At 46.0% G+C, this 24141-nt stretch overlaps 1 protein-coding gene across 2 annotated transcripts in view; it reads right to left on the bottom strand.

Annotated features, from left to right (window-relative positions):
- LOC122616522 (protein rhomboid) overlaps positions 1 to 24141 on the bottom strand; it is a 37772-nt gene that overhangs the window by 11552 nt on the left and 2079 nt on the right. The window contains exon 1 of one of the 2 annotated variants that reach the window (XM_043792003.1): positions 5754 to 6001. The exons of the other annotated variant lie outside the window; for it this stretch is intronic. The gene's annotated coding sequence lies outside the window, so the exon portion shown is untranslated. Of the gene's footprint in view, positions 1 to 5753; positions 6002 to 24141 lie in introns of those variants that run through there. 2 annotated transcript variants of the gene reach the window in all.

Raw genomic sequence — 24141 nt, 5'->3', positions numbered from 1 at the left:
TCTTCGCACGCATCTACATATGGAAAACTGTGGGCATGGGCCGAGGCTGGAAACTGTGAAATGCGCTAGAGATGAGCAGGTGCATCGGCAGTAAGTTAATCTATTAACCATCTTGAGGAACTCAACTTTAAGTAAAGCTTATAGCTTATAAACAAAGTTGGGTATAGTATACAAAGCGAATTTACTAAGAAACATTTCAAAGCTTCACTGAAATATGCTTGGCATTTCCTGCTGATATTCGTAGCTTATCTGGGCTCGTGAGTCACGCGACCATCGCTGCGGTAGATGGACAAAAGTTAATCACCGTTGCCGTTTAGCTCAGTGAGCTTGTTGTTGGAGCTCCGCTTGGAGATCGTCTGGGAGTTGGAGCCACATATGGAGCTGTATGGTGTAGCTGTTGGCTCGCATAGTTTACATTTTATAAGTTAATTGAGTTAACTGTGCAACGCTCTCACTTTGTGGTCATTTGCAGATGCAGATTGGCCGGGTATCCGCCAGATACGTGTGTACCTACATCTGCGATTGCATCCATCTATCTATCTATCGGATGCAACGCTGATCATCGGAACCCTCGAAGAGAAGCGCTTTAATTATAAATACTTTCTCGCCTTTTTGTCGGCGTTTGTAAATCTGCATAATTCGTGTTGCGGTTGCAACCATTAAAATTAAACAAAACCCAAAGGAAAAAAAAACAATCTAACAAACAAACCAGCGGCGACCAACAATTTCTGCTGTTTAATTGCCAGAATATTTGATTTCACATATATGCGTTTTCTATGTGCTTTTTTTTATCTTTTGTGCTATTTGTCGGGCATTTTTTGTGTTTTTTCTCGATTTTGGTTTTTCAGCTTTGTTGTTTCGGGTTTTTCACACTGTGTCTATGCAAAAATAATAACCCAAATAGCGGTGATAACTCTTTGTAAACGATTTGCGTTCGGTTTGTCCGTGATTTTTGCTTAATTCTATCATAAATACTACATGACAACGCTGCGATGCGTTGGATCAAATGGTTTCCGTTTTAGCATATTTGTTGTGCTTCGTTTAACGAAAATATATTGTGGGGACTTGACAAAGAATAGAAAATATAATCTAAAAGTCAAATAACACACCGATTTTGTTTTTGAACTACTAATGCCTTCCTTTGAAACTAAACACCCAATATACCCATTTAATTTGAGTTTTTTGCATTATGCAATTGAGGTATGTCGCTCAGATTTGATTAATTACATTGCTGAACAATCTTCCGCTGGTGAATACTTGTCACATGAGAGTCGCACTTTGAGCCAGTGCAAATAGGAAATACCCCTTATCCGTGACACCTTCGTCATGGCGATTGTTTATACAAATTGTGTCAATGGTTTGGCTTTGATAGTTGTCGACCAACTTCAATTGCTGACGTCAAAGACTTTGGCCCACGTTCCGTGTGAAACTCGTTTTGGACCCCGAGCTCGTGGCCCCCTGCGAGTTCCTCGCATATTTCCCTATCGATGCGGATTTCAGGTGTTCGCATTGCGTGGGCCTGACTCACCAGAACCTCAACGCAGTTCGGATTGGTTTGGGTCGGTTCGGTTTTTCGGTTCTCTAAGAGATTGTGACCCTGGCGGGGTTCCGTTTCACTTTTCGCCAGATTTGTGAATTTTCAATCTCTTTTTCGGCTGCACTATTAGCAGCATTTGTTGAGACGGTTTAGTGTCGATTCACACGTCAGACGCGGGCCTACAGTGCTCACTCGCTAAGTTGGCTCACTACAGAAGTGGCTGTTAACATGACATGTTGCAACATGTTGCAAATATATAGTCTTCTTACTATCCTTACTAATAACCCTTTGATACTAAATTATCAGAATCGTTGCTTCTTTCAAGTGAAATTTCTAATTTGGTTGCAGCCACTGTAAGTGTATCGGTATCTGTGAGATGCATTCCTAGCATGTTTGTTTGTAGCTTGCACTGCAGTCTTCGCATTTGTTTGCCTTTGTTTTTGTTTATCGCCAGTCCGCGAATCTTTGTTGTCTTATCTTCGGCTGCTCTTCTTTCTTTGGGTTTTTCAGCTCGTTTTCTTTTGTTTAAGACGCGCGCACGAAATTTTCACCTCTGGCGAACAACATTGATGAATGAAAGGGGGCGGCGAGGGGTCAAGACAGGTGAAAGGGGTTGGGGGGGAAATCGCCGATAAGCGATGAGTGTGCGGAGTTCCCTTGGTGGCTGCACTTTTTAACTTTGCTGCCGCCGCTTCTTGTGATTCATATTCCGCAGTCGCAGTTTCAGCCGCAATCGCATTCGCATTCGTATTTGCATTTGCACATTGCGCTGGTTAGGCACTTTTCCGGCCGCACCCCCGCAGCTACGCCCCTGTTCTTTCACCCCGAAGAACCCCTTCTGCGTTTGGTGTGAACTATTTAGGTGTAGAAAACGTTGCTCCAACTGCAGTTGCAATGGCAACTAAAGTCCCCGACGAGGAGGAGCAAACACAGCTACCCACTTCTCCTTGGCACTTTTACCCACATTTATTTTCGGTGCATTTCCGCCTGCCATTTGCCAGGTTGCCTTATCCTACACCTCACCTGCTTCCCCACACATCACTCGCCACCTGAGGTTACAAATATAAAAATAAATCTGCAGGAAATGCTTGGCACTGCGGGTAAAGTACCCTGGAAATGACACTACAAACTATATTACAAAATATTATAAACGATTTGTGAGCTAAATCTTGGGTGGAAATCTAGCAAATGCAAAGTGGATGCTTCTTACAACAGTTTTCACCTAGCAAGTCTCTTTTTAATAAGCAGAATTCGAGTTTGCCCATTAAACAATTACGCACAGCACTTGCAGAGTTTTCCGAGCTGCCATGAGGATTCCAGCTCCATCAAGGGTATTTGGTAAAAAGGAGTTGCTTCACTATTCATCTGCGCCTTACTTCTGGCATAAACATTTCCTAAACTTTTATCTAATTCAGCCAACTGCAGCTACAACAACGGCGGCTTCATCCATTTTGCAAGGTTCCCAAGACATTTCCACATTTTCCGAGTCATTGTTCTTGTTGTTGTTTGTGTTATTGTTATTGTGTGCTCCATCTTTGGGCTTTGTTTTTCTTTATTTATTTTCTTGTGCGGATCTTTTTTCGCATTTTTAGCGTGTTTCAACTTGTTAGGCATTCAACTTTTCACATCGCTGCTCTGCTTAGTTTTTTGTTTTTCCGCCGCGAAGGTTTTCCTTCAGCCGCGTGTGTGTGTGTGTTGTGTTGGTTTTTCGGACTTTTCGTTTCGCCTCGGTTTTGTGCCACACACACACGCCACTCGAGTTCTTTGTTTGTGTCGCCCTGCGACTTTGGGGCGCCTCAGAAAGGGGCGTGGCGGGGGTGCAACTTCGAACAGTTGCATAATCCGGCAATTTCTTGCGGAATTTATTCAATTTCTTGAGCTTTAACTAGTGTAATATACTTGCTCTTGTTTAAAAGCTAATCCCAAAGAACAAAATTTATGATTAGCTTAAAAGATTAAAATATTTGATTTTATTTTGGCTGTGCAGAGCACAAATAAAACCTCGTTGCACAATATCATTTCGCTTCTCAAGCATAAAGTGCACTGATTTATTAGCCCTGTTTTGTATGCGTTTGTGCGAGTATCTCAGAGATACCATCAGCTCAGTTTGTATCTGTATCTGTATCTGGAGTGTGCGTGTGCACCTTGGCCGAGAAGACAAACTACAAAACGGCTTGAGCCATTGTCTTTGCAACAGCTCAACTTGAAGCGTCTGCCTAGATTAATGCGAATGCGAGAGGGTCTGACACTAATGAAGGTCAAAGGTGCTCCAAAGGGGCGGGCGAAGGGGGGTGGAGAGGGGAGCTGGCGACAGCTTAAGAATGATTAAACACTATAAACTGTTGACTTCTGCGTTGAAATGGCGCTGGGAAATGGGGGAGAACACAAATCAGTGGCTGAATTTAATGGCAGTCAGAAGTTTGGCCAACATTCAGTTCAGAGGAAGTGGCAAATGGTAAATGGTAATTAAAGTTTTACGAGTTGGATAGTAATTTTAATTCGCAGCTTAGCTTTGCGTATTCCTTTGATCCAAATATGACTTACGAAACTTTTACCCATATCTCTACATAACTTTTCCACTTCTGCACACGATGGTAAAAGAAAAGTGGCCCGAAATTGGGTAAACAAAACTAAGCCACCCTGAAATCAGGTCTGTGGGTCTTTTTGCCCTTTTTTGTTTGTTTCGCTATATTGTTTTTATTTTTGGAACTGCCGCTTCACTGTGGCGTGTATAAAAGCAAACTTGACACATTTAAAAACTATATATTTACAAACAAAAAACGAACAGCAGACAAGAAAAATTAAAATGCATTGCGTACGATTTTTTCAAGAATAGCCAACGCATTAATTTTTTCGTATTTCCATGCACTCAACAATAAACAAAAAACCAAAAACTTCGCCAGTGACAAAAGCCCAAGGCAGCCCCACCTCCTCCCCTGTCATTGAGTCCATGATTTGTGTATCTGAATCGCTTTTTTCGTTTTTGATTTTGATTTCGATTTTCATGATAATTTCGAGTCTTCGGCACTCGTCTCTCTTTTGGCAAAAGTTTCCCAGGCAAACAACAAACAACAATGGGGAAAACAAGAATTCGGAAAGTGAATAAAATTCGCATCGATGCGATTGAATGAAATACTTATGGAGACTGCGTAAATAAATCAAACACCAAGTGTAAACAAAAGTGAGCCAAATGTGGAAGCTTCTCGCCCCGGAGACACACGAACTTGGTTTGGTTTGGTTTGGTGGCAAGATGGATGTCCAAACTGGGAGCTCAAAGTCCGCCCACACGGAATGTGGAGCTCTGTAGCAACACCTCTTGGACCCTCTCCATCGATCGTTGGCCACTCCTGCCTACACGCACTTGCGTTTCCATTCGAGCCAAGACTATCGAAGACAATCGAAGACAATGGAAACCGAACAGCCAACCAGTAGCTGGCCAAGAAGTTGCTGGCCAGAAGTAGCACTTGTCCGAGATCCCACAAAAGATATCGAAAATGGAGCAGGGCAGCCCACATGAAAAGCGGCTACCCCGGGGGAGATTTCAACGGAAAGTGCTTGCCATTTGCTGACAGCTCGGGCGCAAACGGTTTTTAGTTAAACCCGCGCTCCACTCGCCAGCCCTCCACGTTTCCACGTTGCGTATACGCAATGTGGGACTAGTGGCAGTGGGTGTATGGGAGTATGGTTGGTGTGGAATGCAGTTGGTTGCAAACGGCAGCAAATGCGGCAAATACGGATGCCGAACGACAAGCACAGATGTTTTTACAACCCAAAAGATACAAAGCAGACACAGATACTGATGCTGAAGCTGCTGCCGCACTGACAGATGCAGATTTGCATGCACTGAGACTAAAATTGGGTGACTGGTTTCGGTTTCAATAGAGCACGTATAAGTGGAACTAACGCAAGTAAAGAAGGGAAGTTAGAAATAAGTACTATATTAACCAGCAGTTTATTGCTTTACCCAGTTCAATCCGATAACTTTTACCCTCACTATACGAAGAACTCGGGAGTCTCTCTTATTTTTTTCAGTGCTCGCTCTAGTCAAATACGTTCAGCTCAGCATGGCTGAGTTTGGAGCCGAGTTTTGCCAAGTTTTAAGCCGATGGATTTATTTTTTCGGGGTTTTTGTCGGGATCTCCGAGGGTGAGATATGGAATATGGAATAGATGCGGATTGAGACTGGTGCACCCGAGGCGGGGGTGTTATTACTCACCAACGGGAGGGGTGACGAAATGGTTGACTCTTTTCAGGCCATCCGGGGGCAGGATTATGGGAACTGGATGCAGAATGCAGAATGCAGGATCTGTTTTATTCCTTCCGAGGATGAGCGACGAGTTACTGCGGCTGTGGATCCGAGCAGTAAATGGAATGGCTGGCGGTGCTAGTGCTCGTTGCTTTTCTGTCTAGTTTTTCCGCAGGGGTTTTCCACCACTTTTCCAGCGAACCGTTAGTCGCGCGTGCTGCCGCCGGTTGCCGTTACAAAGTACCGTTCACAACTGAGCTCGTTTTTTATGCGGCCCGATACTTTTATAGATTCGCAAAGTGCCGGGCCTGGCCAAAACCGAAAGGGGTAGAGCCTCCTTACCGTATAGTGCGCTCTGTTAGTTGTGTGTGTGTGTGGTGTGTGTGTTTGCTTTTTTTCCATTTTGCACCCCTTTCGAAAAGCCGGCTCTTGTTGGCCAAGGTAAGAAGAGCCCCCTGCCAGCCGCCTGTTCCCCCTTCGAGCCACCCTTTGAACAATAAAGCCAGGTGCAGCAAACATGTTCGAAGTTCGAGCGTGTTGCCAAGTTTTCCTTTGTCGTGGCTTTTCGCTTTTGGCCGCCATCCGGTGAACGGTACTGCCAAAGGAGTCGCGTGAGGAAGTGAGAGGGAGAGCGAGAGGGATAGCCAGGAGCCAGCTGGCTTTTACCGGCAGCTGCAGGTGCGACAGAGAAGGAAAGGCAGACAGTTGCAGATGCAGCCGCCGACTGATAATTAACAAGTCACTTATTAAGTTAGCACACCCAAAATCCCCCTCAAAAACCACCATTCCCCTTTGAACCATTTGCAAAACAGGGTTTTCCCTTTTTGGCTAATTAACTCCGTTATTGCATTGCCAAGTGGTAAACAATTTAGGGAAAACAGCAAAAAAGGCTTGGGCTTACACTTTTAATGGGGTATCCAAAACCATCTACATATGTATCTAACCAATTATTATCATATCTTATATATATTTGTTTGCAAATTGATTTTATCTACATATCTGACTAATTATTTTCATATCTAATATCTATTTGTTGGCAACTTGATCTTAGTATCTAGTTGGATGTAAAATAAAATAGCTTTGCCACCACTTTCCCTTTGGTAAAACAAAAACGCTGGCGACATTCAAAGTTGAAAAATAAATCAAATCGCTTCGGTCTCAGCTGCTGTTTTCGCCTTGTTTATTGGGTGTCAAAAGGTGCATCCATCAGATGCGAGCTATAAGATACAAGATACAAGCGCCCAGATACGAGATACGAGCTACCAGCCACGAGATACTTATTTATGTGGGCTATCTCTGGCATCTCTTGGGACTACGAGTAGTCATCTCTTTTGTATCTCGACTTGTTAACATATCGAGTACAATTTTGATGTGTTGTGGCCTTCTTCATCTCTCTGCTCGAATAGCAAATAGCAAATAACAAATAACAAATAGCAGATAGCAAACAGCAAACATCGAAAGGGCGCAGATACACTTAACAATTGCAGAAACATCTTCATCAAATGGGCCTCATTCCGCTGCCGCTGACAGCTGATGAGGGCGCTGCCTGGACCCTTTGTACCGCCTAGTCCCCTCTCACTCCCACGCACACGCACTGCCTATCTCACTCACTCCGCTTGCGAATCCCAACTCGATTCGCGTTGATTGGATTCGAACTGACTTCGAGATGAATTAGGTCTAAGGATCTCAGATCACAGAGTTAAGGGTGCCGATAGGAAAACTGATAGTATGGGGGTGCTCTCAATTACTTGATAGTTACTATAAAAAGGTAGCGCATCCCTTTGGTGTCATAATCTAAAATGCCACCAAGTACTTTGGCTTAAAAGGTAGCAATAAATGCGAAAGAGCAACCAGAAAAGCTTATAATTACTATCTAGTGCGGCAAGTGTTTTTCCCGAGCGACCAAAGAAAACACTTGCAATCAAATTTCATTTTGCACGGTCGTAAAAAAGAAAACGCAGGATAAACATTTGCGCATAAAAATTGCATCGGCCAAAAAGACAGTTTTTTAAGCTGTTATTGTTTCGTGGTGTTTTGTATATATTTTCTCCTCGCTCATTTTCACTCTCGCCCATTTATTTTTTATATTTTCTTCAACGTGTTTAATTGCCGTCCCTCGGAGCCGCAGAAAAAAAAACGCGAAGAAAATGAAACGAAAACAAAGAAAAAATCATAAAAGCCAAAAATAATACACACAAAAACAAGGTGAAAATATTGCGCAAAGCAAAAATAAAAAATCACTAAAATAACAAAAAATCACAAAATACACGAGAATAACAAAAGAGGCTACAACAAAAATCAAACAAATTCAAACAGCCAGCAAAAAGCAAAGCCAAAAAGCGATTTATGCAAAACACAGATAAGCCGAAGAGTACAGCAAAAAAAAAACAAAGGCGATTAGGCGATTTAAGGCACGCAAAATAAAATCCAATAAAATGTGATTACCGCTGGTGGTGAGGGGGGCGTGAAGGGGATGGGGCGAATCAAACAGATGTTCGCAGCAACAAAAACACGAAAAACAACAAAAGTAACAGTGACATGCAGTGACGTAGGCAGAGAAATTCATAGGGTTTTGTGGTAAATCCTAACTTAACTTAAATCATTGAAATGTGGGGTAAACGCGGCGCATACTTAATTTTTCAAATATAAGCATATGAAGTGTGAATAAAAACCCCTTCACCAAATCCTGCGGACGCCACTGTCACTTCTCCTTCGCTTCGCCTTCTTCTCGTGCGTGTTGTTGTTTAGTTTGTTTATTTTGTTTGCTGCTCGTGCCGCGGAAAGAGATGGCTAGCTGCTCAGATATCCTGTGGCAGGAAGAGAGCGAGGAAATCAAGGATTTCGGCCAACTAGTTTTGCGGCCTCACCTGCCTCTGCCACATGCCGCTGCTCAAATTTCCTCTTTTTTCGCACTGCTTCCCTCTGCCCTCTTCCACTCCGCCCTCCGTGGCCTTTGCTTCTTGCAACATATAATAATTATTATGACATGCACCGCCCCCCCGAACTCCGCGAACCCCTACCACTCTGTCTGCTTCCGTTGCAGACGGCAGGAAAGAGAGGGCAGGTGGCGGAGCGACAGGGAGGGCAGGGATATGGACATTAAAAACCATAAAAAAGGACGAAACTCGAGGTACAGTAGCATAGAGGTAGAACATTCATGTACTTCCAAAGTTCAGCTACTTAAACTAAGCAATTGTTTAGGAAAATCGTCATCGGCGAAACGAAAATAGCATTGAAGCACTTCCTATAAATACTATGATCAATATTTCTATAAATATACTCAAACAAAAGCAGCGGTTTATGAAACACTTTCTGCAGATGATACTTTGTTCATTGCGGCAGCCAAAAATAAGATGGAAGCAAAAATATTCTATGTATGCCGCCAACGCAAACAAGTTACATAGTATTAATATCTGCGAAAATGTTTATGATCACTGTGTTTTAATGGCAAATTGAGGCAGATGCAGTGAGTGGGACAGAGACAGAGGCATAGACAGAGGACACAATCTGTTGCAGCTGCGAGTATCACCATCACCATCATTGTCATTGCGCGATTCATTCTGTAAGTTAACTCTAGACATCATAGTATCCCCCCTCCCCCCAAAAACCCCTTTATTAACACACTCCGCGCATACAAATTGAAGAGTGTGCAGAAGGGGGGGAGAGGGGAAACGGAAAACGGAAAGTGGCCGGGAGTAATTTTATTGAGAAATCCGAAAGGAAGAGGGCACAAGCCAAGAAGTACGAATGTTTAAGGAATGCAACGCCTGCCGCATAATAACAAACAACAAGAAGTGGCAAGAAGAGGAGGAAGCAAAACAACAATGCCAATGCAAGTATCCGATGCGAGTATCTCGGGAATGGAAGTACGCATGGAATGGAGTATCTAAGTATCTCAGTATCTAGCAGATAGAACGCAACCGATGCATCCGATGCACAGTGGGCACAACAAAGTTGCGCCCATAAAAGCGACGGAAAAGCAAAGCAAACCAGCAAACCAGCAAACCAAGGCAAACAAAACAACAACAGCAGCAGCATAGAACAACAAGCAGCAGCGCGCTCTTATACGGCCGAACATGTTGCGCTGCTGCGTCTCTCAGTTGTTGTAACAGCTGTTCGAACACGTTGCGTAGCAGAGTGAGTATAAGAGAGAGCGGCGCTCCAACATGTTCGCAGACAAGTGTTGGCTTCGGCTTTGAAAGGTGGAAACTGGTTGGTGGAGGAGGAAGGGGAAGTGCTAGTGGTGGGAAGGGGGGTGCACGCAAAGATGAATGACTGCGGCAGCGCAACACGATCATTCATGATCGCTGGTGAAATAGAGTCAGCTATTTGTGCATCACACTTACATATATATTCACACTCTGGTTTTTATACAAGTAACACTCGAATTTTAAACAAAAAACCGGGAATTAACTTTAAAAAAAAGTTTTTGAAAAGCCCCATTTGAACTTAAAACGTAAAACTCATCAATGAGCTAAATTTCCATTCAATAAAATGCGAAAACAAATAAACGGCGTAGCGACGTGGAAAAGTACTACCGGAAAAGTCCTCCTAATGGTTTATTGGCCCGATTAATTTGCGCGGCTAAGTAAACATTTCGATTTCCCTCCCCAGAGACGCAGACGCATTCAAAACAAACAATTACGCATTCTGCACATTTTGGGCCGCCTCAAGTTTTGGCTTTTCCGCATGGAAATCCATCCATCAGCTGCTCAAATGCAGGCTTTGCATCCCAAAACTCTTTTTCGCATCGCATCGCAGGACGAGGAGCCGTAGTATCCTGGAGTTCTGTGGGAAAACTTTGGCAGAGCAACTGCGCCCTGTCCATTAATTCAATGTAAACCATTCAAATGAAATCCATTAGAGTTTATATTTCAGCCATAAAACGTTGGTAGCTCCTTTGGGCCACCATATCCAGCCTCATCCTGCCTCCTGCCTCCTGCTGCCTTCGTCCTGCGCTCCGTCTCGCTCTCACACATGGCCCACTTGGAAGCCATCTCTCGTCCTTTTGGCCCGCACACAATGGACTCCTTTCGTTGGACGGCCAATGCCATTTGGAAAAGCTTAGCCCAAAAATATTTGCATAAGATTCAAACTGCAGGCAAGAAACGTTTTAGAAGCACACAACGCCCCCCACCCCTCTCCGCCCCACATTGCAGGCCAAAATAAAATGCAATTTACCCGAAATGAAACAAAATAACTAGACCCGAACCCCTCCCGTCCCCCTGCCCCCCCTTCCCCCCCGCTCGTGAGTGGCTTGGCCGAAAGTTTTGTCCAAGTTTTCGGCAGTCAAATGTGGAGTTCATATTTGCGTTGGAATTACCCCTGCCCCCCTCCAGCCCCCTCCAGCCATCCCCCTGCCATCCCCGCTGCCTAATTGTATGAAAATACTTGGATCCTTTGCTTGCTGGTCCTGGCCAAATGGGAATTTAAGCCCGGCAGGAGCACCGACCTCCGAACTCCGAACGCGGCCCAAAACTAAATGAAAACGAAAACGAAAACGGGGGAAAAGCGGAAGTCAAGGTGCCGCTGGTTTCCTTGACTTTTCACTCGCAGAGGGAAACGTGGAAGAGCTCTACACATGGAAACCGAAAAATGCAGAAAGTAATCTCTAAAAATAACCCTAAATGGGTTGGGAAATATAAATTAAATGTTAATTCCGACTAACTTCTTAATATAAATGCACTACAATGAGAGTATCCTTACTTCATTAAAACTGAACACACAAAACGCTTTTGCAAACATCTCTTTTATGATGATTTCAGTGGAAAGTGCTTGGCTTTTCACTGTGTGCAGGATCTTGGAGCGCAGAAGATGAGCAATGAAGACAGCAGTGTGTTTCTGGGATTAGGAGAATGTCACTGTGGGCACAATTCGTGCCATGGCCAAAACCGGAGAATTGTGACGTCAACCGACTGGTTTTATTGACTGGGCAGAAACAAGTCGGGAAATTGGCTGGCCGATTTCGGGCAGAAGTTGAGGGGGCGGGTGGTCAGTGGATAGCTCCGAGTGCAGCCGAGCATTTGACAGTCCTGGCATATGCAGAATTTACATTCGAATTAAATATTTGGCACCCTCTACTCCGCACGTACACATATCTATACATATAACCATACATGTATATCCATATACATATATATCCATGCACATATCCATATCCTAGCCGCAACCACAAGCGTCGGACATCTCTGGATCCCCGCTCCTCCGGCTCCCCTCTCCTCTTCCACCCACTCTGCAATTTCGGCAGATTAACTTTATCCCTTCTCATGGGCTTCTGCTACCCTATGAGCCCCCCTCTCTGTTGGGGTTACTTGGGCTGATGGCGAGGTGTGCGATAAAAGGGATTATAGCACTGCAAAAGACGGATATCTTCTCTCAAATTTCATACATTTCTTAATATTTACTTATTTATCCTACTCTACAGGATATCCTTCAGTTTGCTATCCTGTAGCTGCCACTTCTGACTTCCTTCGAAATCTGAAAACACAAAGTTGCAAGTGCCTCCTGAAGTTCTCCCACCGTCCGCCCCCTGTTCCTTTAATTTTCCGGTTTCCTTTCGTTTAGCATGGTTTTTAATTAAATCAAAATATGTTGCACCAGCAAGCTGCATGTCCAAATGACCGAAAAAAGCAGTTGCAATAGCAGTGGGCGTGGGCGTGGTCTCTCCGATCGGAGCTGCAGCAATGGCGATTGCCAGTTGCGTCCAGTCCACTTGCCACACTCTGGTGCCCAGTTGGAAAGAGGCAGCATCTGCGGATGACCAGGGCTTTTTGGGTCAGGTTACAAAACCCGTTTCTGGGCTCTGTTCTTGATTCTAGATTCTGGATTCTGAGTTCTGGTCTTCCCATCTCCCTCACTCGCTCGTCTGTGATTGGAAGAGTGGAAAAGTGAGATACAGCAGGCAGTTGAGATGCCCGCGCTACCTGCCATTCGCCTTGTCCGCTGTCCGTTGTCCGCTGTCCGTTAAACAGAGATGCGAGGCCCACAGAGTCATCAAGTCGCAACCACATCATTAATAAGCCTCCGAGCTGCAGGGTTAGGGGTAGGTCCCTAGCAAACAGAAGGGGTAGAATGAAGCCTAAGCCAAGTAAACTGACGTCCTAATGGCTAACACGTCGTGGCTAATGAGGCGCAACCGTCGGAATTTAGGTGGTATAGTGGAAGTAAGGGGCAACAGTCAGTGTGATTAATCTGTGGGAATTCATGGATTCTCAGGGGACTCCTCGCTTTGTTTGTTTTGCCATGAAAATAGTTTTATAATTGTGATCCCAAGTTTTTTATTCCAACTTCACAATACAACCATAATCTTACAAGCACAGCTTAATGGAACTTTGAAACCAGGCAACTTTAACATAATAATCCTATATATTTTTAGTTACACCTGCCCGGGAAATTTCCCCTGCTGCTCTCCTGAACTCCAGCTGCAGTTTTTGGGCAGAAAAACAAGAAAACTTCAAAGCAGAGTTCAATTTTCGAGGCCACTCAGCGCAATCGCAGCGCAGATAATTCCCTTTTCTTCGTTTAGAGACAGAAACACTTGTCGGCTGAGATTCGAGATTCTCGAGTCGAATGCACAGAGAGAGATACACAGGGAAATCACAGGGAATTGAATTGCACTCGAGGGAGCTGGCACCGAAAATAGAAAAGCAATAACAAGCAACTTATGCTAATAGCGCGTTCCAAAGAGCCAAAAGAAAACAAACAACCGACAACAACAGGCGGCAGACAATTCATAAAAAGTGTACTTGGGGAAAACCGGGGAAAAGCGGGGAAAGCGGGGGAAGTGCGGGTGAAAGGCGGCAAGGGAAGCGAGGAAGCCGCGACCTCAGGGTGCAATAAAAATTAGAGTGCGCAGGCGCAGCCGGAACAGAAGTCTCGGGAAAAGCGAGGGAGGGGGGGGGAAATATGTTTATCAAGGTTGGGAGCGGAGAGGAGGAGGAGGCTGCGGGAGTGGGGGAACCTTTTAGGCACCATCATCAGTCACTGGTGGTGTGCAGCAGCCAGAAAGGTGGCAATAGATCTTGCTCCTGCGGTTTCGGGGGGCGGACTTCATAAATCATCTTCTAATTGACTGGGCATCTTAGTGGTATTCCATGGAAAGACTTCACTAAAGATGATCTACTACAGGGCAGGAGGAGTGGCTGCATTGGTTGACATAGGTCGCACTACTTAATAATAAGTAAAGGAAGGTACTTTAAGAGTACTTAAACAAGATCAAAGTAATTAAGTGCTAAAGAAGCGTACTAACAACTAAAGAAGCAGCTATTTTTAGCATGAGAAATAGGAACTGAATGGAGTAGTAGCGTAGTAAACAAGCATGGCAATAAAGCAATCAGTATTCGATGGCCAGATCGTTGACCAGTTGACCGTTGACCTCTCACCCAATTCGGGTTGCCAAGTGGCAAGTTTCACGCAGTGCACTCCCAATGATTTCCCTTAAATATCTCTTTGCGATGCATAAACACAATCCGCATTCGGTGCAGGCGAATTCTTCTAAATCACCCTGTCCAGCTTTGGCATATTTTCCCACTGGTCCGCTGCTCCACCGCTCCACTGCTCCAGGTGCCCCAATGACCCTCCACTTTGCAGATGAGCTCCGTAGGGAGCTGGGCGATTTATTACCTGCCATTTACCGTTCCTCATTATTAATTGCAAGGCAATTAATCAGTTTTACTTGCGTTCAACGAGGCGTATACGCAACCCTCTCTCCTCTTCTTCCCTCAACTGTGGCAACGAAAATTCTGAATGAATTGAAATGCAAATTGCTGGAGTAAACAAACATTCTGGGGGAAATCGGGAATGACTTTAAGACACCGAACGCGACGCAGTGTGAAATCGGAAATTCGCGTCTCCTGCACGTGTCCGCCCTGATTTTCCTCGCCATTTTCGGGCTGCATGTTTGTCCGCAGGACGTGGCAATAAAATGCATCGACAGCTGCCCTGTTCCTGCCTCTTCCTGCGCTTTTTCCCCCTATTTCGCTATAAATTTCTATTCGATTTCCCAGCATTTCAGCTGCATAAGTACAGCCTTCCAAAAAACACCCATCGCCATCCGCCAAGGCCGCTGTCCCTTACTCAATAAAACTTTTTGATTTCCGCTCGAATAGACGAAACTTTTTAATGCGGATGTTCTGCCAGCAGCAGCAGCAGAACAGCAGAAGGGAGCGGAATAAAAAGTGAGAAACGGAATCGAAATCGAAATCAAATCAAACCAAATTGAATCGAATCGAATCAAATCCAAGGCAAAACAAAGGCAGCCCGCGCTGAAGAGGGTGCTGTAAAAAGCAGAAATTTAAATGTAGAATCAGAGCCAATGCGCGAAGACTAAACACCTGCCAAATCGCCCTCAGTTCCATTTTAATTCAATTGGATTACTTTTCACTCGCACGCCGAACGGGTTGGGGTTTCCCATTTTGGGGGACAGTTTCCACCACTCAGCCAATGCATTTCCATTCCCATTCGCATTTTCCATTCCAGACCATCGCATTGCATCGCGTGGGGCTTCTGTATCGTTTTTGCCAATTCGCGATTAATGCACTCTGGACTGCAGAAAGAACAGCCCTCCCCTGCGATTTGCCAATCACTCAGATGGCACAGGTATTTCAACGCAAATAAATAACGACGAAACAAAGTGTAAGTGAATATGAATGAAAGGCACTGTGAATGGAATTATCGCACTCGAACGAGTTGCAAGGGAGTGAATCATGTGAATGCAACATAATAGCAAATATCTACCTTATTGAAACATTTAAATGGTTGACTAGAGCAAAAGCCACTTTTGCTGCAACTTCTTCTGTAACTAAACTTGGGAAAGTCAATGAAATACTTTCACTTGTATCTTTCGAGCTTAGAATGAAATCAAACCCTAAACTCAAACTCATAAATTCATCTGGACACCACTCAGCCCACCCGAAGTTCCTGCCCCGCAACGATAACTTCGATTAGCCAGCCTTCCAGCTTGGAGGAGCATAAGCACCGAAAGCGAGCCATTAACAACCTCAACTGCACTTAAGCCGGCAACCCGAGACGCCAACCAAGTGGAGAGAGTGGAGAAGCTTCCAGCTTCCATCCACAGCTCAGCCGGCGAACAATGGAGGACGACCTGGCAGCGCTCGTGCCAACTGCTCGAGAGTTTCGCTGGCCGGAGCGGAGGAGGGGCACCAGATGAAACCGAAACCCCAGCCGAGAGCGGAGACAAAGCCAAACAGCGGCGGCAGAAGGGGCACAATCACCGGAAGAAAGGCGCAGGAGGAGGAGGAGGAGGAGAATGTGGAGGAGGGATGCAGCTGGAATCTGATAGGAACATCATCTCGAGCATATCCGGCAAGTGCAAGTGCGTGGAGCTGGATGGGAATGGGAATGGGGATGGTGATGGGATGGGGATTGGTACGGGAATGGGGATGGGGTAGAGATTACGACGACGATGATGTCGGGGAGGAAATAAGTGAAAGCGAGTGTTGACGCTTCCAGCTGCGGGGTTAATAAGCGATTTAAGCGACGCGATAACGAGTTGTGGAGTACACAAAGTGCTCTTCTCCTCGACGCCCCTTGCCACCACACTCCTGTTGCAAGCTCCTCGATGGGGATTAAGCTGATGCCAGGACACACTGCGGAAAATAAGGTTTGTCCCTGAAAGGAACATCTCCCTTGCAGAAACTTGCAAATTAAGCAACGCCAACTGTCCTAAGCAAACGCTAAAGTTAAATAAATTGTATATAGTATCAATAAATGCTTATTACTTCATAATATGCCTTTGTTTTTAGAGTACTTGTCCTATATCTTCTCTAAAATGTGCAAACATGTTAAGCGACTTTCTCCAAGTGCAAATCCAAACCTCTTAAGCCTCCGCTCTTTGTATTGACCCGCTAATGGATGTGACAAGGCATGTCCTGGCTGATCCTGCGACGTTCCTGATTAAGTGCAACTTTGACGTGGAACGGTTTAATTGCTGGAACACCCAGGCAGCTGCCCCTGCTCCTCCTCCAATGCGAATGAGAATGGAAATGGCTTCCTCCATTAATGAGCTATAAATTTGGCATTCATCCCTCGCCCGTTTTGCGGCAGGGAAATCCTTTGACGCGGGCCAGAGGCACTGCGATGCCGATCTGCGCACGAAGATCCATGTGCAAATTCGATCATTTCAATCTGCTTTCCATGTCCGCTGTCCCCTGTCCCCTGTCCTCTGGCATCTGCCGACCCCAGCAGCACGCGCATCCTTTTTGTAAACACCAGGACAAAGGACTCTCCTCTCCTTTCCTCGCCGCACACACACACATGTTGTCCCGACAGGAAGCGCACTGATTGAGGGGCAAATCTCGGCTCGCTCGAAATCCTTGGGCCGGGGAACAGATGTTTTCGTTGAGGACGAGGACAAGAACGAGAACGAGAATGAGGACAGGATCGCGTGTGCCGCCAGCAAATCGGAAGTGCATCCCCCGCCCCCTTGGCTCGCCTTTATTCCCGATCCCGATCCTGCTCCTCTTTGATCTCTCGAGGCATTTAACCTACGAAATAGTTTTGGTTTTCGGTACCGCAAGATTTATTATTATTGTTCTACATGGTGTGCTTCCTCGGAATCCGATTGTTTTGCATCCCAATCACGGCACAGAGGTTTGACCCCCGACAAGTGGGCTCCGAGGGGCGCTGGTGAGGAATGTGGGGTCGGGGGACACGAAACATTTCCCTCTGAGTTTCGAAGGACCTCAAATACTTATTCATTTAGAGCATCTTTTAGCATCTTTAGCATTTAAAGAGAGTTTACATTAGTGGAAATTAGTTGGCCATAAAGCAGTTTCCCATTTTGACTAGCCAGCGAATTGCTTCTCCCACCTCCCTGGACTCACTGGCCAAAGGGAGTCCAGTGCCTGGCTGCTCACTGACCTGTTAGGGTGCTGATAAGTTGCTGGCCAGGATCGTGCTCCTGCTGCTCCGCCGACCTGCAACCGTATCGAGTAATTAGATTTTGGAGCCAACCCGTGCACTTCTCTGTGTGCTTTTGCTCCGTGGCCAGGTAAACAGGTTTTTCGTTGGGCGGGCAGGTGGGCAAATGGGCAAATGGGCGAGTGGATGCACTTTCTAATTAGTGCACCGCAAAATATGAGCCTGACCACCATCAGATACTGCGGCTGCGGCTGCTATCCTGCTGCCTGGGCTCGTAAATCCCGGCCGGGCAGCCGGAGGTTCAATTAAATTTCGACTGCGAATCAATAAACCAGCAACATTTTCAACACAATTCATTTGGCTCTCAGAGGAGCGGAGGGACAAGGAGACGGGTGCAGCAAGAGGATCAGGAGCAGATGTGTGCACCTGGAGGAAATCAGAGTGCCGAGCAGCCGAGGAGCCAAGGAGCCAAGGAGCGCGTGTGCAACTCGACACCGGAACAAGTGGCAGCTATGCTAAGGATGGGCATGAGCTGGGGATGAGGCACCACAGTCTTGCCTCGCAGTTGGCGCACAAAGGAGCGAGGAATCCATACAGCTAGGTTCTCCTTAGCCCTGCTGCACTGTACTTGCCAAGTGAAGCACTGTGTGCTTAATGCGCAGCGAGGAAAACATTTGGCAGCAGTCAATTTGATGGGATCAGAAGAAAGGAGCCAAGAGAAAGTGGCCAGGGAAAGGGAGGAAGCCAGGAGGCACGTGCAACTGCCGCAGGGGCAAGCAACCGCAGAATCTGCAGCTCCTGTTCCGCAAGTTGGCACAACAACAGGAGCCAGGAACAAGGAACAAGGACATGGAAAGGGGCTACTATATGGACAACGAGCTCGACTTCCTGTGGATGGACGGAGTGGCCGAAGTGGACGAGGGCATCGGCAAATCGGCGCACTGCATTAATTGGTTCAGTGATTCTTTATGGCCAACTGGCAGCGTTGCAAAGAGGGAGAAATAAGAAAACTGGAACAGGAATTACTCGAACCTAGGACCTCGCAGCCAGGACCTGTCGACCGCAGGCGCAGGATAATCGAAGTGTGGCGGTGCCGAGGAAGGAAGAGAAGGGTGAAAGGGAGAAGACATAGGACTGCAGCCCGTCACATGTTTGTAACAAAGATGCAGCCGTGCTGATAAAGAGAAACGCCAAGGATGCGCCACAAAATATAGGTGCACTGCGAACAAAAGTGGGTACCAACTTTGGATTTCAGTGTTTGATCGTATTATATATGCCCTTCTTCCCCATTTGAAGAACAAGTAAATGAGTGAAAGTTACTGTTGATGCAGGAAATACATGTTACCAACTACTTAAAGAGTATTTTTTATAGAAATAACCCCCTTTTTGTGGCAGTGCAGCTACCCTTGGCCCGAAGCAGTCCCAGCTGCGGTGGGGAGCGGGGAAAGGAGCGGCTAACGAGCGGAAAACACGATATTACAAGCAGCCCATGCTGCCGATAACTTGTGGCCCAGAAGAGCCTCGAACGCAGGACTCTCAGCCAGGACCTCTGGCACGCTCCTCGTCCTGGCAGATGAGATGGCTGAGGAGGCTGAGGAGTCGCTCGCAGTCGGCGACAAATCTCATTAAAACTGAATCGAAATGGTAATTCGAGTTGTTCACAAACAGAGCCGATGCAACTGCGATTCCGTTTGCGATTGAGTTGATAGCCCATGTGTGTGCTGTGTGTGTGTGTGTGCTTGTGTATTTGTGTGCTCCTTATCCGCATCCTAGCATCCTTGCATTCTAGCAGCCTTGCGTCCTTGCATCCCTGCATCCCTGCATCTTATCCCTCTTATCCTTCGACCGAAGACTTTGTTTGCCAAGATGACAGGAGGAGGGGCAGCAGGAGCAAGGTGTGATTTGGCGGCCGCCATTGTCTGCAGGATGTGCTGCCTGTGTTTGCCGCTCCGTTTTCCATGCGGGCAGGTGGTTTTCAGCGGTTCCTCATGCAGCCAGGGGGGAAGGGGGTGTCGATGTGCCAGGGGCACGGGGCTGCGAGTCGCAATCGATTGGAGTTCCCAGTCTACTTGGGCCTAATTGCAATCTAAGTGCTCGGCTGCTGTGTGGCAGGGAGTCAAAGGACCTTAAAGGACCCTTCAGTTGCAGTTTAAAATGCTAAGTGCGCTGTGCGGAATTTATGTCTAATAATTGGATTGATGACTTGATTGGGCATTGTTTAAATAAGTTTTAATTAAGCAACAAGGACATGATCCTTTGAAGCTCATTGACATGCCAGCTAAATGCCAATAATGTGTTTTATGCAACAAAAACGAGTTGAATTACAGGTAATAATACCTAAGATAATAATAAGATGCAAACAGAAGTATGTTTGTGCATTGTTGTGTCTCGATTCTTTTGCAAAATGTAAATTCGCTCGCAAATATGCCAATTACATTTGGGCCTTTGTCTATTAGCCATAAATGAAAGACAATGCCGAGCTTTAATTAGCCCAAGAAGCTGCAGTAATGAACAAAAACAACTTGGGGCTTCGATTACAATGCCAGTGAAAGAGACTTAAGCTGCGAAACTTGCACATTTGCCACAGGCCATTACAACATCACAACATTACAACATTCGAATTTTCCCAGCATTTCCCAATTGAGTCCCGCACTTTGGGCGCTGTCATCTTGATTTGATTTTGAATGGGCATCCATGGATTTTCATGTATTTCATGTACTTTAATTAACCAGCTGACAGTGCAGCCGATGGAGTTTCGCCGCAGCAGAAAGATTATGACATGCGGATTAGGAGTGATTATGAAAAATTACAATTCAATTAGGCGCAAAGTGAATTTATTCAAACACCGAGTTCGGTAGCCCGCATGAAGGATTGACGAATGGATTGAGCGCTGGATTGAGGGAGGGATTGGGGGAGGGATTGAGAGAGGGATTGAGGGATGGCTTGGGGGCAGTGATTGCATGATTGATGGACGGCCATCGGCGGGAATTAAATTAAATGCATCGCGAGTGTCGCTTTTAATTAGTGCCGTCCACCCCTGACAATCCGAAAAGTACGCAAAAACTGAGCAGCATTTCCGCACAGCTACTCCCTTTCACGACTTCTCGCGATTGTTTTCCATTAAGCTGCATAATTAGCATTCCTCTTCGCAAAGGTACGCGCAAGTTTCCTGCTCCTCGCCAGTTTCCCCCAGCTTCCCCCAGTTTCCCAGGATTTTCCAGCTTCCCAGCTCTTGCACTTCCCCACTTCCCGGCCTTTTATCGCAGCTCCGAAATTGATTTTGACACCTGAAAACTGCACAAACTTCTGGGCGAACAACTTTCGGGCAAAGAAAGTTTTTTGTGCGCAGCGAAATGGATGAGGCGCCTAACAAAAACAGAATTAAACATAAAGAGCAGGTGATTCGAGGCGGAAGTGTACTTCTCCCTTGCCCACCAGCGCAAATCGCACTGCGTTCCATTTGGGCAAATAACTTTTTGTCTCGAGGATTACACGGCATTACAAGACTGCCAGTTCGAACTGCGAGACAAGTCGAAATTGCAGTCGAGGCTGATGGGGAATTATGGGCGCCGGCGATGGAACTTCGCTCACAGTCTGGTTCAAGCTGTGGAAATGGTCTTACACAGCAACAAAACTTTTATGGAAGAATGAAAATTATAACTATAAAGCATGTAAACTGACTATTAAAGCTGTACCGACACTCTTTTCTTGCATGTCTTCAGTGAGTTTGCAGCTCTAGTTACTCCAAGTTAGTTATAGTAACTCTTATCTATGGCGGTTTCTTTCGGTGTATGCACTCCGCAATTGATGTGCATGTGGGGGGCGGCATATGTGTGTGCGGTTAGGAGGGCGGGGCAGCCGCAATTGATGTGGCAATATTTGCTGCACCTAGTTGGCTTCGCCCCCCAGCCGCCTACTTGCCACCACCCACTTGCCACTAACCTGCCGCCCAGTTTCCTCTCGAGGGAACACGCGTCGTATGCGCAACTTGTGCAGTTTATTGAAAAACTTGCCTAATTTATGGGTGGCGCGGCAAGAGGTGGGGCCACATGGGCGAAGGTCTCGCGTCCCTCACTTGCTCTTTGACTTTCCTAAGCAGCGACTGACAGGCCATCAAATTATGCAAAGAATGCGCACTGAAAGGCCGTAAACAATCCGGGGACACGAACTCCGTAAACGCAATTGAGTTAAAAGTGAGGCGAAACAATTTAATTGGGGGCAAATGTACTCAAATGTACTCAGATGTACTACACTCTGAATTGGATTGAATGCAAAACGAATTACCAAAGTGATTTACCCTCTCTCCCCAGTGATCCATCCATTTAACTAGTTGCCATGGGAAACGGCGACATCCTGCCAAGGGTCATGGCCAAGCCCATAGGTTGCGAATGGAAAAATCAAACAGATGTGCCGAGCAGCAGGACAAGCAGGATAAACAGTCACTCCGATTCAAGAGAATGCTTAATGGCGCAGCAATCAAAAGTCATTATGTGGAATATGTGAAAGCAGCAGCCAAGGACACGCCGCATCCCCACAAAGGGGAAAATTACGCGTATTATGACCACAGGCAGTGGTTGTCCAGGATGTCCAGGACAGGACTTCAGGACAGGACTTTGGAATCAGGGCGGGAATCTATTGCCGAAAAGGCGAAAAGGGGCGCGACTCAAGGGCCCAGCCCTCGTTAATTTGTTTGTCGAGCTGGGAAAGCCAGAATTCGCCACATCATGGTGACTGGCCACCAAGTTTGCAGGGGTTGCCCTTCAGGTTGGAAACTAACCCGCGGATTAGGCTCAGCTGCACGCACAGCCAGGAAAAGCGGGAGAGCGGAAAACTGTTGGTGGGGAGCACTTCTCTGACTCTGAATCTAAGCCTGAATCTGAGTGGAAGGGCCAAGTGCAGGGCACCCATGCGTGCGGGTATATCCTGGAACGGAATGCCAGGACACGTGCTGCGGCACAAGAATCGGGATTAGTTTCCCCAGGAAGCAGAAATCGCGTTCAACTAGGCATTGGGGGAAACTAAAACAAGAAAGTGTCACACCCAAAGTGGAAGGAAAAATGAAGGCAGCATGACAAGGGAGCCTCCAAATCGAAACAAAGCGTTTAAGACAGCGTTTAAGGCAACATTTAGTACTACAAAACTTAGTTCAGATGAAATTGGGCTGGAATTATTTGTTCGAAAGTTTCAAAATAAGTAGTTTGAATATAGAACCCCTGTAAAAAAGCCAAGTAATCAAGTTAATGATAGAATCATTAAGATGTTTCCATCAAAAATATGTGATTGCAGCATATTACAAACATGTTCCAAATCATTCTATGTGAGTTGTGCAGTGTAGAAATACAAATATAGTACAATACAAGCACTGAATCCAAATTGAAAGCACCCCCAATCGACAGAAGTTTCCAGAACTCGATCAAACGTCTTGTTAATCATAATTCACCTTATAGATCCATTAATTAACTCGAGGAAAACGAGTTCAAGGAACTTCTCATCAGTGGAAATAAAATTGAAAACCATGATTCTGCAGCCAGTTCTGCAGAAAGTTGATTTGAAATATTATTTCAACAGAAAGCTGAATTGTTTTGTAATAAATTGCCAATCACTCAGTGGCCATTTGGAGGAAACCACCACTACAGCCCAGTTCAGCACACCCACTCGATTACAGTCCGTGGAAGACATGGAAGACCCTCTTCGTCACGGCATCAAGTATAGAACATTATTAAGTGATCCCCAGCCTAATGGGGATGGCGGTGATTTTGGCGATGTTGTTTGTTTACCTGCCCGCCCATTGAAATAAACTCTCGTGCAATCCCCCGAAAATAGAATCACTTTTCCATTGCCAGGCAGAGGCATCGCGGAATCGGGAAATGGGGGAAATTGGGGAAATCGGAGGGCCACAGAAACAAGCGAGCAGTGCAAATATGTATAATCAAAGTTCTCGGGGCACACGACGCCGTCGATGACGTGGCGCTAACGTCACCGATCCCCTCACGCGCTAAAGTATACATATTTATTTATTATTTTTGTGTGGGAATTATTTATATGGTTTCGTGGCTGTGGGATCTTAGTGGCTGCATCATCGCCACCTCAGTGACGTCACTGGGATCGCTCAACTGGTCGTTTGCCCGTCCTGCGTCCCTTTCTAACCCACAGATCTGTCTACAGATCAGTGGGTGGTAATCACATTTCTACGAAGCATTCGGCTGCCAGTGCAGATTCTCTCGATGACCTGGTTGATGGACTAGGAGCTGGTTCCTCTGTGCGATTGTGTTTTCGCCTGCTCCACGCGGCTTTATTTATTTGTATTTATCGGGAATTGCGCCTTCTTTTCGCCCAACGCCCCCACATCGGGCGAGCAAATGAGTCCATACCTTATCCATAGAGTTATGGTCCGGTGGTTCCCCTGGGACTCACTTTTGATGTTGGCGGGGTCCAATCGGCAAACTGGCCACGTCTTCTTTATGTTGTGATCAGGTTG

This window comes from Drosophila teissieri, chromosome 3L, assembly GCF_016746235.2.
Source record: "Drosophila teissieri strain GT53w chromosome 3L, Prin_Dtei_1.1, whole genome shotgun sequence".
NCBI classification, from domain to species: domain Eukaryota; kingdom Metazoa; phylum Arthropoda; class Insecta; order Diptera; family Drosophilidae; genus Drosophila; species Drosophila teissieri.
This window is presented reverse-complemented; position numbering and strand designations above follow the sequence as displayed.